Raw genomic sequence first — 18,400 nt, forward strand, 5'->3', positions numbered from 1 at the left:
TGAGGCAAAGTTCAAACTCAATGGTACAGTAAATCGTCACAATTGCATCTACTGGGCAGCCGAAAATCCGAACGTCCGTGTAGACAAAGCAGTGAATTTGCCAGGAGTAAATGTGTGGTGTGGGTTGTCTTACTTGTGCTTGATTGGGCCATTCTTCTTTGACGGCACAGTTACCGGTGAGGTGTACCTTCAGAAGCTTCAGACATCCATTTTACCTGCCATCCGAGACTTGTATGGAGATGGGAGATGGAAGAGTTTACTTTCAACAAGATGGTGCCCCAGCCCACTACCAAAATGGTGTTAGGGCGTATCTCGACGAAAATCTACCAGGAAGATGGATAGGCCGTAGAGGTACTGTGGAGTATCCACCACATTCCCCAGACCTAGCTCCTCTGGACGTTTACCTATGGGGAACACTAAAGGACGTCGTTTATCGACAAAAGCCACGCACATTGTATGAACTTCGAGAGTCCATCGTACATCCATGTGCAAATATCCAGCTGAACACATTGCAGTCAGTAGTTTCTGCTGCAGTTCTACGTCATCGTTTGTGTGTAGATGTTAATGGTGACCATTTCGAACACCTACAGTGATATCTTTAAGTTGGACTTTCAGCTACACCTTCACCAAAAATAGCTTGCAAGTTATGGACTTTTAAACAGTGGATACATTCTTTTGGACCCTTCTGTAGTTGGAACACTGTATTTAAATGGCGTTCATGTTCCTCGAGGGAGGAAGAAAAAATTAACAAGTCGTCTAGGTACGCAAACGCAAAGTCCAGTTTTCCAACCAACGAGTCGATGAACTGTTGCCGAGCCTGTGCAGCATTTTTAAGCCCAAATGGCATAAACAAATACTCACACAACCAGAACGAGGTGTTGAAAGCGGTTTTTTCAACGTCCTCCAGTGCCATTGGCAGTTGGTGGTACGCCTTGTGACAGTCGATTACACTGAAAGTTTGTGCCCCGTGCAGTTGGGAAGCAAAGTCTTGAATATTTAGGACGGGATAATTATCTAGAATTGTTCTGGTGTTAAGCGCTCACTAGTCACTGCAGAGGCGGAAAGTGTCATCTTTCTTGGGCACCAAATCAGTGGCTGATGACCAACTACTACAAGAATCTATCTAAAAGAGTTTGCAAAATTCTATCTAAAAGTTCCTGACTAATAGCTTTGCCGTGTTTAAGTTTTTCTGGATTCAAACGCCTAGCCTTTGCACATACTGTGGTATTGAATCTATGGACAGTACCATTGTTGATCGCGAACACCGATGGGGATGATGGATCCACACCCAAATCAGTATGACTAACCTGTAATGCACATGCTTGTGCATCCCAAGCCGGCGGGTCAGCAGCAGTGGCGGTGATCCACTAGTAGTCCTTGTCGTGGAGCTTGGTGGGGTACTTTTTAGTGTCCCGGGCACAGCTTCTGTCTGGCAGTAAAAACGTGCGAGGAAGCTGTGTGGGGGTTGGGGACATGGCTGTGTGTGACAGCTGGGCGACCTGCTTAAGAGCATCCGTGAGCTTGGCTTGCGTAAGCGGAGGGCTGCATTGCTGTCCCGAAGTTCGTCATTGTGTGATCTAAGAGAGAGCACTGCAACAGCGGTTTCAGTTAGCTCACACTACAGAGTGGCACTCTCAGATGAGAGGGAAGAGATATCTGAACCGGTGGTTTGGTCGATCGAGTTAAAGATTAGTGTACCTCATTGTAGGTTGGGTGACAGTGTGTGGGCTAAGAGAAAATCTACCCCGAGCATGGGTTTATCCACATCTGCGATAACGAAAGTCCACTGCAAGAGGGTATTAATGTCCTGCAGTTTAAGGCTTAAATTAGTTATTCCATGAGATTGGATCAGGTAATTATTGGCGGCACGAAGTGGGGGGCAAGGCTGATGCTCGAATTTAATACCTGCGGACAAAGGTATCACACTAACCTCGGCTCCCCTGTCAACTAGAAATGAAAGGCAAGGCACTGCGTCTTTCACGTACAAGCATCCTAGCACATGAGATGAAGAAGTATTAAGTGATAGGCATCTGTACGGTGGAACACGGCCTGTAGCGCCTGAATTAGGTCGCGTTATTAGTTTGGGAACGCGCTTCGAGAACGACATTTCTTAGCCGCGTCACAAAAGCGGGAATGGAAATAAGTGGGATGGCACATGGCATCGTTCGTCGCGCTGCCTGAGGCTAAAGTGGCAGTGGAGGGGGTCTTGGCGCAGGTATGGAGTGAGTTTTGCATGAGTTGTGCGCACTCTGTACCGCACGATGGAAACTGCTGTGCAGGTGTGCCAACCCCTGAGGCCTGAGGGCCCCTTAGGGTGGGGGTATATGGGTGGGGGGGGGGGGGCAGAATGTTGTAAAACTGGTCTGTGATCTTCAGTTTAGCATCTAGTGGGGCTAAAGTTACATGCAGAAGATGAACTTGAGCTTCCAGAGGAAGTATGAGCAACCAGATGGTCTAAAGTGTAATGTCTGGCATGTGATGTGTGTCAGTCATGGCGCGGAGATGACGTCAGAGCTTCAACAGCGATCTGGAACCCAGCAACTCGTGACTGATAAGGCTTCCTCTGTCGATGTGCATAGTCAGTCAAGGATGGTGCATCAGGCGAACACACATTTGTCCGTAGTGGGGGGCGAAGCCTCAATGTCACAGATCAGGTCCAGTTCATCATGAAGGTGACATAGTAAGCAAAGGAACTTCGAGTTGTTGTCAGAGACGCCGTGTAGCTGCAGGACGTGGTCAACCAAGGCAAACCATGTGCGCGGGTGGTCCTTGCGAAGGGGTGGTAGCTTAGGCCAACGAATGGGGAAGTCTGGATATAACTGTTTGTCAGAAATTGCCACTCCCTGTCCATAGCTCTGCAGCATAATTGGTTCGGGTGCAGTAACGGTGCACCAGCTTTTGACACTGTCAGTGGCATGTGGCATTGTAGGCACGACTGGCTCGACCTTGCTCGAGAAATCAACGAGTCGGCCATTCGACAGAGTAACACCAACAGGCGTACAATGTACCATCGCGGTAGAGTCGACCTTAGTCGACCAATGTGCAGAGAATGACAGAGTACAGTTTCCGGGCCCATCCCCTACAGGTGCATTAAAATTGTTAAAATCACCTAATGTTTGTGGAGCAGACGCGGCAGGAACGGCGTGTACCGTCGGAAACATTCTTAAAGTTGTCGCTGGTAGTGTGGGAGGGGGAGGGTGGGTGGGTTAGGGGGGCTGGTGAAAAATTCAGAGTTCCGGGATAAACATAAAATTTCCTGTCTTGAGCGTCCGGCTCGATTTGAGCTGCCACTGATTCGGGTGGAAAGTTCACACTGGCACTTGGGAAATCCATAAACATAGTTGCTGGGGTTTGAGCACATTGTGTCGGCCGAAGCTGAGCACTCAGAACTCGTGGAACGTTCATATTCGGCGTGAAACGTTCGCATTCGAAGCTGTGTGCGCGAAAAACGTTCTATTGCTACAGAACACTGCTACACAATTACTGACTCATGTATGGTAACGAAAAGTTATTGTTCGTACCTAATGTCGGCACATGTGACAGTGGGGATGTAGAAGCACTGTCCTGTTGAGTACAGCTAGTCGGTGTGTTCGGGAACTGCGTCGAACTATTGTGAACACAAGGTGGGTAATTGGAAAACCATGCCAAAGAGTCTGTTGGAAAACCTAGTTGGCATGTGTGCCGTGCAGAGGGCGGCAAGCGACCCATTGTGTAGTGCTCGACGGTACGAGAGTTCGTTGTAGCACTCGCTAACAAAATTCAGGGTCACCAGTATGGGTTTAGTGTTGTAGGATTGGTGGATCCAATGATGTATACTATACCACATGTAATAAGCACTATTTTATTACTCCAAAGCACACATATACAGTTATGTACATTCTTTTTTGTCGGTGGACGTGTGTACTGTTTCGCGCGGCGACAGACTGGTCACAGAGAGCTTGCAAAAACAAAAAGATATTACAAGCGACTTGGTCGATAGTCGCCACAAACACAACAATTTGTTCATATCTTATAAGTATGGACTGCCTGCAGGTCCAAATGGCACCCAAACAGTTTGATTTTTGGAACTTATGAATCCACTGTATAGTTGGAATAGCCTACTTTAAAAATTTATTACTTTCTTTTAGATGTTTTTTAGAAAAAAATCCTGCATTTTATTTAAAATGCAAGTGAGATAATTGTGAAAGATTGATAAAAAATAATGCTATTACTGTACTTAAGCTAATCTAAAAAAATAAACATTTTAAGCTGCATGCTAAATGCACAGCTATGACATGAAATACGATTTCATTGTGTATGACCCTGACAATATGATGTGTGTATTATTCTAAATTGTATGTCCCATGGACCATGACAACATTGTATTTTAACAGGAACATAATATTATCATTCCACATTTGAGGTTTCTGGTAATTAAAGGTTTTGACATTGCAGTTATTAGCACATTATGGTTAATATATGTGATGAAAGTGCATGATCCACAGATAAGATCCGTGTATGAGTAAGGAAATATTATTGAGTAATTAGTGAAAGGTAATTTGTTGTTTCACATTAGTTCACTTAATTCGACAGATGGTAAAATTTAATGCCATACTGACAGTACATTCAGATTCTAGTACTGGCATCTTCGAAGGTCTTAAATGATAGCCCAGTGCATTTAAAAAGGAAATAACACATTTCTTAAGGCAGTGTAGCCTTTTATTTAAAAAAAATACTAACTACATATCCATTGCCTTTTAGTGAATGTTCACAAAGCATAAATCTGATATTTGATGTAGAGTAACTTTAATATTTCGCGTTATTTAACTAATGTGAGGTGCAAGAGAGAAAAAATTGGCTTTTACTAGCTTCTTTAGGGCATCGTAAATAGCATTCAACACATGAGACGACAATTCTGAAATTGTGTTTTTGAGAAAATGTATGAACCCTGGAAAGATGACAAGTAATCCTCAAATGTCAAATATAAAAGTTTCACTGTTTCTGGTGTCTCCACTGTGAGTATGGCATTTTTTTTACTAGAACTCGAATCATTGCCTTCCAATCACTTTCAATTGGTTTGTGTTATTCAAAAGTAATTCCTGAATTGGTATTTGTTGATAAGTGCCACATCCATAATTAGTTTGTTTGATGCCACCATGTTATTTCTGTGTAAAAGCCACTTATAAATCCACCATTTAAGCTTTTTCTTCTTCGTATTGGATTACTGACTCAGTTCTAATGCCATAATCTGAAAGACAATACCAATGTCAAAACAACCCTCAGTTTGACTGACAGCAATCAAAGGGGCTCAGATGTATCATGCATTTATTCCTATGAGCAAAGCGAAAAGTAAAGCAAATATTGTTTCTGTTTTTAAAGATTATGACAATCATAAAATTCAAGTTGATCCATATGCAGATAACATGCTTTTCAGGACAAAAAAATGGTGGATGGTTTGTCTATGATCAAGAGTTGAAACCTGAGAAGCAATATATGTATTTATGTATCCTTGTCGAAGAGCCCCTTCTTTTTTCACAACCAAGAAGATCAGAAAAACGCACTGTATCAAGAAAACTTCATGCTTTATAAATCAAATACAATGAGTGCCAGTGGAAGAACATGTAGACTGAAAGACGACGAGCTGTGAAAAGCCTTAGGGATTATATTGGAAAATAACATGTTGTTACATCAATAATCTGTCATTATTACTTGAGAGAACTAAGTTACGCTAATTAAATGAAGACTGCAATATAATCTTAGACCCCAATACGATGTCTGTTGAATCACCATAATGTTTTTCACGTTGAAGATAAGTAAAACGTTTCTCACTGCAACACATTCAAATACCTCACTGTCAAACAGTAACTCCTACACAACTATTTCATTAATAATATTTGTAAAAAAAAAAAAAAACACATCACGCAGCAGCACTCCAAAAGGGGATGAACAATAGTGTATGCAGTCTCTTTAGTAGCTCTGTTGCCTCTTCTAAGTTTTCTGCCAATAAAACGCAGTCTTTGGTTCGCCTTCGCCACAACATTTTCTATGCGTTCTTCCCAATTTAAAATTTAAGTTGTTAACAGTTGTACATCTACATCTACATCATACTCCGCAAGCCACCTAATGATGTGTGGCGGAGGGTACTTTAGATACCACTATCTGATCCCTCCAATTCTGTTCCACTCGCCAGTAGTGCGTGGGAAGAAGGATTGTCCGTAAGCCTCCGCATTGGCTATAAGTTCTGGAATTTTCTCCTCATGGTCAATACGGGAGATATATGTGGGGGGAAGTAACATATTATCCGATTCCTCTTCAAAAGTGCTGTCCCGAAATTTCAATAATAAGTCTCTCCGTGATGCATAACTCCTCTCTTGTAACGACTGACAGTAGAGTTTGTCTAGCATCTCCGTAACGCTCTCTCGCCAGCTAAACGATCCCGTGACGAAACGCGCCGCTCTTCGTTGGATCTTCTCTATCTCCTCTATCAGTCCAACCTGATAGGGATCCCATATGGATGAACAATACTCAAGAATAGGGCGAACAAGCGACTTATAAACCACTTATTTCGTGGATGAGTTACATTTCCTTAAGATTCTTCCTATGAATCTGAGTCTGGTGTCTGCTTTTCCTACTATCTGTTTTATATGGTCATTTCACTTAAGGTCGTTCTGGATAGTTAGGCCTAGATATTTTACGCCAGACGCTGTCTCCAGCTGTTTCTCATCAACAGTAGATTTCTTTTCCTATGTATGCGCAATATGTTACATTTATTTACTTTCAGGGTCAACTGCCAGAGCCTGCACCAATCATCAATTCTCTGCAGGTCGTTCTGCAAATGCTTACTATCTTCTGGCGTTACTACTTCGGTACAGACGACTGCATCATCTGCGAATAGTCTTAAAGAACATCCGACACATTCTGCTTTCACAAAAACGGGAATGACCTGCGCTTTTTCCAGTCGTTAGGTACCTTTCGTTGCTCAAGCGATCTACGATAAATTACTGCTAGAAGGGGAACAAGTTCTTTCGCATGATGTTTATAGAATCTTATAAGTATCTCATCTGGTCCTGATGCCTTTCCACTAATAGGCGATTGTAGCTGCTTTTCAATTGCGTGATTGGTTATCTCAGTAACTGCCAGTTCGACGTTCGCACGACGATTGAAAGGAGGGACAGTGTTACGATTTTCCGCGGTGAAACAACTTCGGAAAACCGAATTCAGCATTTCGGCCTTCTCTTTGTTATCTTCCGTTTCGGGGCCGGTGTGGTCGCTGAGACAAAGAGTAGTTGATTTTGACCCACTTACTGCTTTTACATACGACCAAAATCTCTTAGGTTTTTACTCAGGTCGGCTGACAACGTCTTACTTTCAAAATCATTGAACGCTTCTCTCATTTCTCCCCTTACGCTCACTTTCGCTTCGTTCGCTTTTGTTAGTCAGCTAGGTTTTACTTCCCTTGAATCTGATATGAAATGGTCTTTGTTTACGCAGCTCTCTTCTAACATAGCTATTAAACATAGGTGTATCATTTCCATTCTTTAAAACCATACTCGGAACATACTTGTCTAGGGCATATTGGACGATGCCTCTGAATTTTTTCCATTTGTTCTTCACATCTTCGTCCTCATCACCGATTATTTCATGCTGACTGCTGAGGTATTCTTAAATATGTATCCTTCACCCTTGCTTAGCAAATATATCTCCCTACCTTTCTTAATATTCCTTGAAGGATTCGTCGTCATAGATGCTGTCACAGCCTTATGATCACTGATACCTTCCTCTACGTTAGCTGATTCGATAAGCTCATCTCTGTTTGTTGCCAAGAGGTCTAAGACGTTATCCGTCACGAGTTGGTTCTCTAACTATCTGCTCAAGGCAATTTTCGGACAAGACATCCAGAACAATGCACACGAGTCCCTGTCTCTGGCACCAGTTTTTATGGCATAACACTCCCAATCTATAGCTGGTAAGTTGAGGTCACCCCTATTACCATGGGGTGTAATGATATTCTGCAAGTTCTGTCTGAATCACTAAAACTACAGATCCTGACCCAGGTGGTCTACAGAAGCATCCGATCACCATTTTTGACCGTTCTTTGATACTCAGTTTCACCCAGGTTAATTCACATTCGGAATCCGTGATAACCTCGCTAGATTTTATCGAATTTTTTACTTCAATAAACACGCTGCCACCACTGGCGACTAACCTGTCCACGATAACTATTCCAGTCTGAACTTAGGATTTCGTTGTCATTGACGTCTGGCTACAACCAGATTTCTGTTCCCAATACTATCTGTGCATTATAACCTTCAATAAGCGATACTAATTCTGGGACCTTTCCTTGGATGCACCTGCAGTTTACTAAAATCATAATCTTTTTTATCTCTGATTTGCGAGGACCAAGATTCTCTGAGGTCGCTGTGGCTGATTTAACAGGCAAATCGTGTTTGCTCCAAAGGGAGGGTATTAACTTAAAGAAACTCCATGTGTACGCCACATATACTCCGCTAACCTAGTAGCCGCTTCCTGAGTGTAGTGCACGCCTGACCTGTTAAGGGAAACCCTACAATTCTGCACCCAATAGCGCAGGTCGAGAAATTCGCATCTGATACCGCCGCAGAGTCGTCTGAGCCTCTGGTTTAGACCTTCCACTCTGCTCCAAACCAGAAGACCGCGATCAACCCTGAGTACTATGCTACAAATAGACAGCTTGGCCTGCACCCCACGTGCATTGCTTGTTGCCTCCACCAAATCAGCCACCCGCCAAAAGGCTCGGAGGATGGCCTCAGAACCCAACTGGCAGGTATCATTCGTGCTGACAAGTGCCACTACATGCAGCCAGTTGCATCTAGTGCACTCGATAGCCGCTGGCAGGGCCTCCTCCACATCACGGATCAGACCTCCCAGCAGACATACCGAATGCATGCTGGAATTCTTTCCCGCATTGCCTGCTATCTCCCTGAGGGGCTCCATCAGCCACGTAACATTGGACCTCCCAATGACAAGCATACCATTCCTTTGTATTTGTCTGGACTGGGCAGGAAAATCGACGGCTGCCCCAACAGGAGAGGCATCCCATCCTGGCTCAGAGTTGTCACCTACACTGGGTAGCATCTCGTACCTGATGCTAAGACGTTGGGAGCTAACCACACAGCCTACTCCCTCTTTCGCCTTCAGCCCAGTGACAGACGAACCCACCACTGTCTGCCACCCACTCTGGACTGAGGACGGATCGGTTGGATGTTGCGTATCAGAAGCCACAGTGATGTCCGGGTTACCAGGGGGTTCCAGTAGCAACAAGGGTGTCGCAGGTCTCGTCACTGGCGCACTGACGACACCGCAACTTTGAAAGCAATTGCTAGAAGCTAGAATGAGATTTTCACTCTGCAGCGGAGTCTGTGCTGATATGAAACTTCCAGGCAGATTAAAACTGTGTGCCGGACCGAGACTCGAACTCGGGACCTTTGTCTCTCGCGGGCAAGTGCTGTACCACCTGAGCTACCCAAGCACGACTAACGCCCCGTCCTCACAGCTTTACTTCTGCCAGTACCTCGTCTCCTACCTTCCAAACTTTACAGAAGCTCTCCTGCGAACCATGCAGAACTAGCACTCCTGAAAGAACGGATATTGCGGCGACATGGCTTAGTCACAGCGTTGGGGGATATTTCCAGAATGAGATTTTCACTCTGCAGCGGAGTGTGCGCTGATATGAAACTTCCTGGCAAGTTAAAACTGTGTGCCGGATCGAGACTCGAACTCGGGACCTTTGCCCTTCGCGGGCAAGTGCTCTACATCTGAGCCTCCCCAGCACGTCCCGAGTTCGAGTCTTGGTCCGGCACACGGTCTTAATCTTCCAGGAAGTTTCATATCAGCGCACACTCCGCTGCAGAGTGAAAATCTCATTCTGGAAACATCCCCCAAGGCTGTGGCTAAGCCATGTCTCCGCAATATCCTTTCTTTCAGGAGTGCTAGTTCTGCATAGTTCGCAGGAGAGCTTCTGTAAAGTATGGAAGGTAGGAGACGAGGTACTGGCAAAAGTAAGGCTATGAGGACGGGGCGTGAGTAGTGCTTGGGTAGCTCAGATGGTAGAGCACTTGCCCGCAAAAGGCAAAGGTCCCGAGTTCGAGTCTCAGTCCGGCACACAGTTTTAATCTGCCAGGAAGTTTCGACTGCTAAAAGCTTTTCGACGGTAGTCAAAGCAGCTTCCAGCTGTGTTCGGACAGTAGCCAAGTCTCCTTGTGCCCGCTCTCACCAAGTGTAGCATCTAGCGATATCGTACTGTGTATAGAATAGGTATAAGGTCTCAAATGGCGCTACTGAGTTTGAAATGTATACCAAATACATCAAAGGAGAATAAAGTAGCACTAAAAGTTGCTGTGCAGATTTCTCACTGTACTCTGAGACCGCAAGCTATTAAACAGAAATAAATTTCTCTACTGATGTTGATGCATTTACAGATACCTGTTATTAGAAATCCTGTTTACCGAAAAGTTACTGCACGAGATAAATATTCAAACTAGAATGCACTGATGTAAACCGTATGCTGTCGGCTAACACAAAATTAAAACTTGGTGGCGTAACGAAGTTTCTAGCAGCGGGAAAATTTACACTAGGAAGCCGCCCTTCACAAAGATATTCACAAGACTTACGCAAAAACAAAAACTATGATTAATTTTCTAACCACTACTCTCCACAGTAAAATACACACGTATAGCTCACTTCTTTACAGAAGCACGTGAAAAAAAGAAAGATTAAATTAATTTACTGTTGATCAGACAAGAGCTGCTGCTGCTTCTGCTGCGAGGCCTCTCGGCTCGGCTGCTGCCGGTACGCTATAGTTCCTAGGTATTTAGCTGAATTTGCAGCCTTTAAATTTAAGTGATTTACTAAGTAACCAAAGTTTAGCTGGTGCGGGCAACATTTTCTGAGGTGAGTCGGCGACTGTCTGCTAGGCGCTGGTAGTCCCACTTATATAGAGCGCTTAGATGGCGCCACCACTCGTCACGTGCTTTCGACTTTAAAACTATCTCTGACTAGTGCCATCTCTCTCGATTACAGGTAATCGATTGTCACTTCGTTGGTACAAAGTCGAACGCCATATATTGTCTAGTTTTAATCCTTCTTCTTTTCTATCAAAATTATTTCTGTGCTTGTAGATCTCTATAGCTTCTCTATACATGCGAGTGTAATAATGTGAGGTCCTAGCTATCACGTTTGTCTCACTAAATTTTATTTCGTGATCACCGTCTTTGAAAGCGTGTTCCGCTACAGTTGATTTCTCAATCTGTCCCAATCTACAGTTCGTTTTGTGTTCCGTTAGGCGGATATTAACACTCCTTTTAGCTGTTCCAATATAAACCATGCCACAGCTACACGGAATTTTATACACACCTGGGGTAGCTAAAGGGTGTCGTGCGTCTTTTACCGATCTTAAACTTTCACTAATTTTCTTGGTAGGTCGAAAGATTGTCTCCACTTGAAACGTGGCCAAAACTTTACCAATACGGTCCGTGACGTTATGAATAAATGGAAGAAAAACTTTTCCAGCCGACGGTTGTTGTTGTCGTGTATTTTCGGACACTTTTCTTCCAGGGTGGAGTGCTCGATCTATTTCCTTTTCAGTGTACCCATTTCTCTTGAAAGCTGTTCGCAAATGGCTTAATTCATCTTGCAAGTAAATTGACTCACAGATGTTATTAGCTCTGTACACTAAAGTTTTTATGACTCCTCTCTTCTGCCTAGGATGATGATTCGAATTCTTATGTAGGTAACGATCGGTGTGTGTGTCTTTCCTATATACCTTGTGCCCTAAAGTCCCATCTGCCCGTTTGTTAACCAATACATCCAAAAAATTTAGTTGTCCATTACTCTCTTTCTCCATGGTGAATTGTAACCTTGGATTGAAACTGTTTATGTGCTCCAAAAACTCACTCAGTTCCTCTTCAGCATGATTCCATATCACAAAGGTGTCATCACGTATCGATACCATTTCAAAGGGCTTTCTTTGGCCGACTGCAGCACCTGTTGTTCGAAAAATTCCATAAATAGATTAGCAATAGCAGGGCTTAGAGGGCTACCCATGGCCATCCCATCAATTTGTTCATAAAACTCGTTGTTATATTGAAAATAAGTCTAGGGTAGACAATGTGGAAACAAAGCTATTATATCAGTAGGAAACATCAGCTATTTAAGAAAGAGCTTCATCAACAGGGACCATGGTGAACAGGGATACTACATCGAAACTGACAAGGATGTCACTTGGACTAACTGTGATCTCCCTGTTTTTCGATGAAATGCCTGGAATTTTTAAGATGAGTGTCATTTTTACCGATATACTGTTGCAACAAAGAAGCAAGATATCTAGCCAGCTCTTGAGTAGGAGCCCCAGTGGCACTTACTATCGGTCTCAATGGATCATTGGGCTTGTGTATCTTAAGTAATCCATACAGTCTAGGAGGGTAAGCTTCAGTTTTGCAAAGGTATCTTTTATCTTCTGTAGGAATGGAAGAGCTTTATATTAATCGCTGGGTAGCATTTAACACTTTCGTTGTAGGGTCCTTTTTCAGTTTTTTATAGGTGGTAGGATCCAGGAGGTCACTGATCTTTCTATGATAATCCTCACTCTTCAGCACGACAGTAGCATTACCCTTATCAGCAGTAAGTACAATAATATTCCTGTCCGCATTAATCTCCTGTAACGCCTTCCTTTCTCTTAGGGATAAATTACTGCTGGGTGGCTTGGCTTTACGTAATATCCTGGCTGTTTCCATCCTGATTTCATCGGCAGAATGCGGTGATAACAGACGAATGCCTGCTTCTATATTGGCAACAATATCTTCCGTGGGAATCTATGATGGATACCAAACAAAACACCACGATCCTATCCAGCCACACAAGATAACAAAACACGACAACACACACAGACAAGGCCTGGTTAAAACCAAGGCCGGACACACCAAGGGCAACCTACGCAGAAGTGGTTTCTCCTTCGAAAAGCCATGGAACCGTAGCCCCATCACCACAACACCAGACACCATCACAAGAACAACACCGGGAATCACACAGCAACAACGACCAGGTCCACCACGACAGAGAAAGCTCTAGGGAACCCCACACACAGCCCACACCCTCGGATCAGGTGTTAGGCATTGTGGTGCAGACCATGAACCTCGTCATGGAAATGATGAAGGAATTCAGGGAAGCCCAGAGGCAGAACACACAGATCTTCGTTGCCCTTCAGGCAGCAGTCCAGCAGTCGCTCCCCTCTGCGACTTGCTCAGTAGTTTCAAAACCCCATCATGAATAGACAACCGAACATCCAAGGCCTGACAATGTGCGTCTCTAACGCAGACAGCATTGTTAATCAAGAGGTCGAGTTCAGAGAACTCATGAAGGAGTTCTCCATCGACATATGCATGATGGGGGAAACCTACCTAAAACCAGGAATAAAAGCGACGGTCCCCAACCATGTTAGCTATCGCAAAGACAGGCCAACCCAAGGCGGAGGAGTGGCCATATACATAAAAAGAGGGATCCCCAACCACCAGGAATTCTTAGCAGCTACCAATAAAATCGAAGCAGTGGTGGTTGAAGTAACCACTGCCACCGGACCCCTAACAATTGTTGCAGTCTACCGACCCCCACATGACCAGATAGATGAGGGAGACATAGCTGCTCTAGGGCAAATTGAAGGCAAACTCGTAATAGGGGGAGACTTCAATGCCAAACACCCTGATTGGAATGCTAGAGTAACCTCCAGAGAAGGCGCCAAACTGCAACAACTAGCGCGCACCCACCACTTCGAAACATGGGGTCCAGTCGAGCCCACACATTTTCCAAAAAATGGAGGCAGGCCCGACGTGTTAGACATAGCTCTCACTAGGAGGATCGCAGGGTTTGTGGCCGCAAGGACAATCAACAGAATGTCCTCCGACCACAACCCAGTGATTCTGGAGGTCGATGTGGGAGAATGGGTAGCACTCCCACGGTACCAGACGTCTTACAAACGTACAGACTGGGAGCGATACCGAGAAACTGTCGCCTCTGATATCGCTCGCGCTCCACCACCTACTGCCGAAACAGTAGAACAAACGCTACAAGACTTAACAGGCACCATCTTGCAGCCAGCGGAAGAGGCCACCCCTCCACAAAGAGATGGCCCTCCACCGCAAATACAGCTCCAGGAACACTTGCTAGCTCAAATCCGACATAAGAACAGAATGACAAAAGAGCGGAAGATCACCAGAAATCAGGCCACCAGGACGCTGCTCAATCGTCTACAGAGAGAACTGAAGGTAGCGCTTAATGAGCACAGAAACCAGCAATGGCAAAACCGCCTCACAGCTCTCAAAGTAGACGATCATACACTATGGCAAGCAACCAAACAGTTCACAAAAAGACGCGCTAGGATGCCACCACTGCATGGCGAGCGGGGACTGGTCTACAGCCATGCTGGGAAGGCCAACGCCCTCGCCGACTCCTTCGAGAAGCAGTTTCAAGCGGCAGAACCCCAGGATGAAGAGCATGAAGGGGTAGTCAGTCGTCAACTGGCTGTCTTCCTCAATACTGAGGAGGACCCAGAGGACGAACCCATACTTTTTGCCCCCGAGGACGTGGCAAGAGTAATCAGGTCCCTCCCTACAAAAAAGACGCCAGGGCACGATAGTGTCACAAACCAGTTAGTCAAAAACTTCCACCCACAGCGATCACACACCTCGCGAACGTCCTCAACGAGATTACTCGTTCCTGCGAGTTCCCAACTTGCTGGAAACATGCGGAAGTGGTCGCGATACACAAACCAGAGAATGACTCTCTATTCCCGCAGCACTACAGGCCGATTAGCCTCTTGCCAACTCTTAGCAAGATCTATGAGCGCCTCCTGCTAAGACCCATACAAGAACATATTACCAGGGAGCAAATTCTGCCGGATTTCCGATTCAGATTCCGGCAGAAACCACTCTGCCCCACAACAGGTCATGAGAATGGTTGAAGCAGCCACAGAGGGCTTCAACCACAGAGGCTACTGCGGGATAGTGCTACTAGACGTAGCCAAAGCCTTTGATTCAGTATGGCATAGAGGGCTACTCTACAAGTTGTACACACAAGGGTTTCCCGGGAGCATAGTTCAGCTGATCAAATGCTATCTCACAAATAGGACTTTCTCCATCAAAGTAGAAACTGCCACCTCCACCAAAAGGCGTATTCATGCTGGGGTGCCACAGGGATTGGTCCTGGGGCCCGTTTTGTACAGTGGACACTCCCAACGGCCCCCCTGGTGCATGCTGCGCAGTACGCTGACGACACAGCCTTCTACACGAGAAATGCTAACAAGGACCTGGTCATCCGTAGGCTACAAAGGGTTTTAGACGACACAGAAACCTGGGCCCGTCGCTGGCGCATCACCATCAACTCTGAAAAGACGCAGGCAATGCTGATTACCCGCAGGCTCGGAAGGCGCGAACCTCCTCAACGTCCTCCCCCTCCACCTTCACCTAAACGGAACCCAACTCCCCTGGCGCAGAACCGCCAAGTACCTTGGCGTAACCTTGGACTCTCGTCTTACGTGGAAACCCCACATAGACGAGGTCCACGGGAAGGTCTGCGCCAGAATGTCCATCCTATACCCTATCCTGAACTCAACCAGCTCCCTTCCCTGCCCAGCAGCAATAAATGTGTACCAGGCCCTGATCCTACCAGAATTGGAATATGCGTGCCCTGTCTGGGGATACGCGGCAAAGCAGCACCTGGACAAACTCCAGAGGCTGCAGAACCGCGCCCTCAGGAGGGCACTGCATTTACCTCTTGGATTCCCCACAGATGATCTGCACGCTGCAGCCGAAATCCCACTTCTGAGAGAGCGTTTCCAAGATCTGGCAAGGGCCTTCTATGAGGGTTCTTCCAGATCAGGAAACGCCCTCATCCACTCCCTAGGTCGGTATGACATGTCCCACGACAAGAACAAGCCCCCTATGACGATCTTCGACGATTAAGTCAAAGAGAAAATCCCAATACCAAATCCCAAATCCTGCTCCTTGCCCATATAACACCAAACACCTCGCCAACCCCAGGCAAATACCAGACACATACAGAACAGTTATCACATATAACAGACACCAAAAAAGTACAGCAAAATCATACACACTCGTAGATAGGGGAGTAAAAGCCGTAAGGCTACAAACTCCCCCACACACTTCCCCAAAGAGGGGAAAGTAAAAGATGAGAGCAGCAGTAGCAGCCAGTCGCTGACTCACCTCAGAAGATGTTGCTCGCAGCCAGCAACGAAACGTCAGGAAGGAGAAGAAGTTTTATAAATGGACCACGGCAATTCAGCAAGGAAGTTTTAATTAATGAAGACGCCGGCCATGAAAGCTTACATGCTATGATCAAAGTTTAGCGGATTCCTTTTAGCACTCATGTGGATGACCTCACACTTTTCATTGTTTAGAGTCAGTAGTATTGGGGTTAGGTATGAACGAGAACACTCTACATTGTTGCCAAATGTATCCAAGGTGGCGGTGATGACATCATCCTGCATGGCGTCGTGTGAACTTGGCAACAGTGCATGACGTCATCCAAGATGGCAGATTTTGGTGGGAACTATGAATTTTGGTGGTAAGAAGGTCAACTGGGCTACCTCCACAAACCTAACCCCCCTCCCCCAGAAAAATTGTGGGAGGTTCAAATTCCAACAGGATAATGCATCACACCACAGTTATCTCTACAAAGCAAAGAAAATCGCGGGAAGATAGCTCACTTGAGGTACCTCCACTAACCAAAGTCGCCCGACCGCCACTTCCTCAAACGAACTGGCGCCAAATTTGAATTTATGAGTTAAGCAAAGGTCAATTGGGGTTTCGTTACCAACCTAAGTAAATTGTGGGGAGATCGATCTCTAGTAGTAACCTAAGTCATCTGACCGCCACCTTCTCCTATGAACTAGCGCCAAGTTTGAATTTCAACAGAATAATGCATGACACTCTGCTTATCTCTACTAAGCAAAGAAAATCGCGGGAAGATTGCTCACTTGGCCTACCTCCACTAACCTAAGAACCCCCACCGCCACTTCCTCCTACGAACTGTCGCCAAGTTTGAATTTTTGCGGTAAACAAAGGTCAATTCACGTATCTCTACTAAGCTAAGAAAATGGTGCAAAAGAAAGGACACTTGTACTAATCTCAGCCACCTCCTCCTAAGGATATGTGGGAAAAGGGCTTGGGCATAAGTCTTTATTTAATCATTTTCATGCAGTACGATCATGCAGTGTCTTCATCACGAGTTCCGGACTACAGTTGACTTAGTACACATCGCCATCATCAGAGGGCACTCTCATCTGTGACATAATCCAAGATGGCGGCAAACAGTGTGTTCGCCACAAGGTCTGGACTCAGACTGACTTAGTAAACAGTACCAGCACCAGAGGGCGCTACCGTGACGTCAGATGATGACACAAGTACCGTAATCCAAGATGGCGGTAAACGGTGTGCTCACCATAAGGCCTAGTACATACTCACCATAAGGCCTAGTACATATTGACACCACCAGAGAGCGCTACCATGGACTTGGAATGAATTTTCACGAGTACCACGCCCATCTCGACTTGGAAGGAAATAGTTAAAGTCTCCGCCATGATCCTCAACCGATCGCCACAACCCCTTACCAACGCATGTTGGCGGGCTAATGTTACTAAGTACGCTAACGTGCACTAACGTGTACTAACATGCACAGTGCATTACATCATCCAAGATGGTGGGGCAAAATGGCGGGAGAACGACTCTGCCTATGCTAAACATAAGTCTTTATTGTTTTGCAAGCAATGTCTCCACCAGGAGATCTAGACTCCAACTGACCTAGTACACATTACTGCCACCAGAGGGTACTGTCATCCCTCCAATGATCTAATCCCAGATGGTGGTCTGTAGGGGGAAAATGGCGCCAAAATGACTCAGGCTGCACTGGGCTGCTGGGTTGAGTAAGGAGGGGGTTCACTATATTTAGTTTGGAACATTTTATTTAGGCATTGCGTATATTTATCATACTTACGCAGAACACTCGCCCTGATGTGCCTGAGGTCACAATACACAGTCCGCAGACACGCAAACGACTCCTAATTTTCCGAACTAATTACAGTACAGACGTACAAACTTCTCCTAAGTAATGCAGCACAGTGATGTGTAGACACGCTCAGTACTCGTAAGCTGCCCAAATAGCGCATGGCACAGCCTACAGCCCCGCTCGCAAAATAATGCAATCAACATGCGCAAGCGCCCCCCTCCCCCACACCCTGTCCACTGGACTGCGAAGTGACGCGGTCGTCAGCTGTCAAACTACGCACAGATGCCGGGACGCATGAGGCGGGGATATCCCTTTCATTCTTGATTTCTGAGAAATCCCTATCCAAATATGTGTTCACCTAGACACACGT

Source organism: Schistocerca piceifrons, chromosome 2 (assembly GCF_021461385.2).
Source record: "Schistocerca piceifrons isolate TAMUIC-IGC-003096 chromosome 2, iqSchPice1.1, whole genome shotgun sequence".
Lineage (NCBI taxonomy): Eukaryota > Metazoa > Arthropoda > Insecta > Orthoptera > Acrididae > Schistocerca > Schistocerca piceifrons.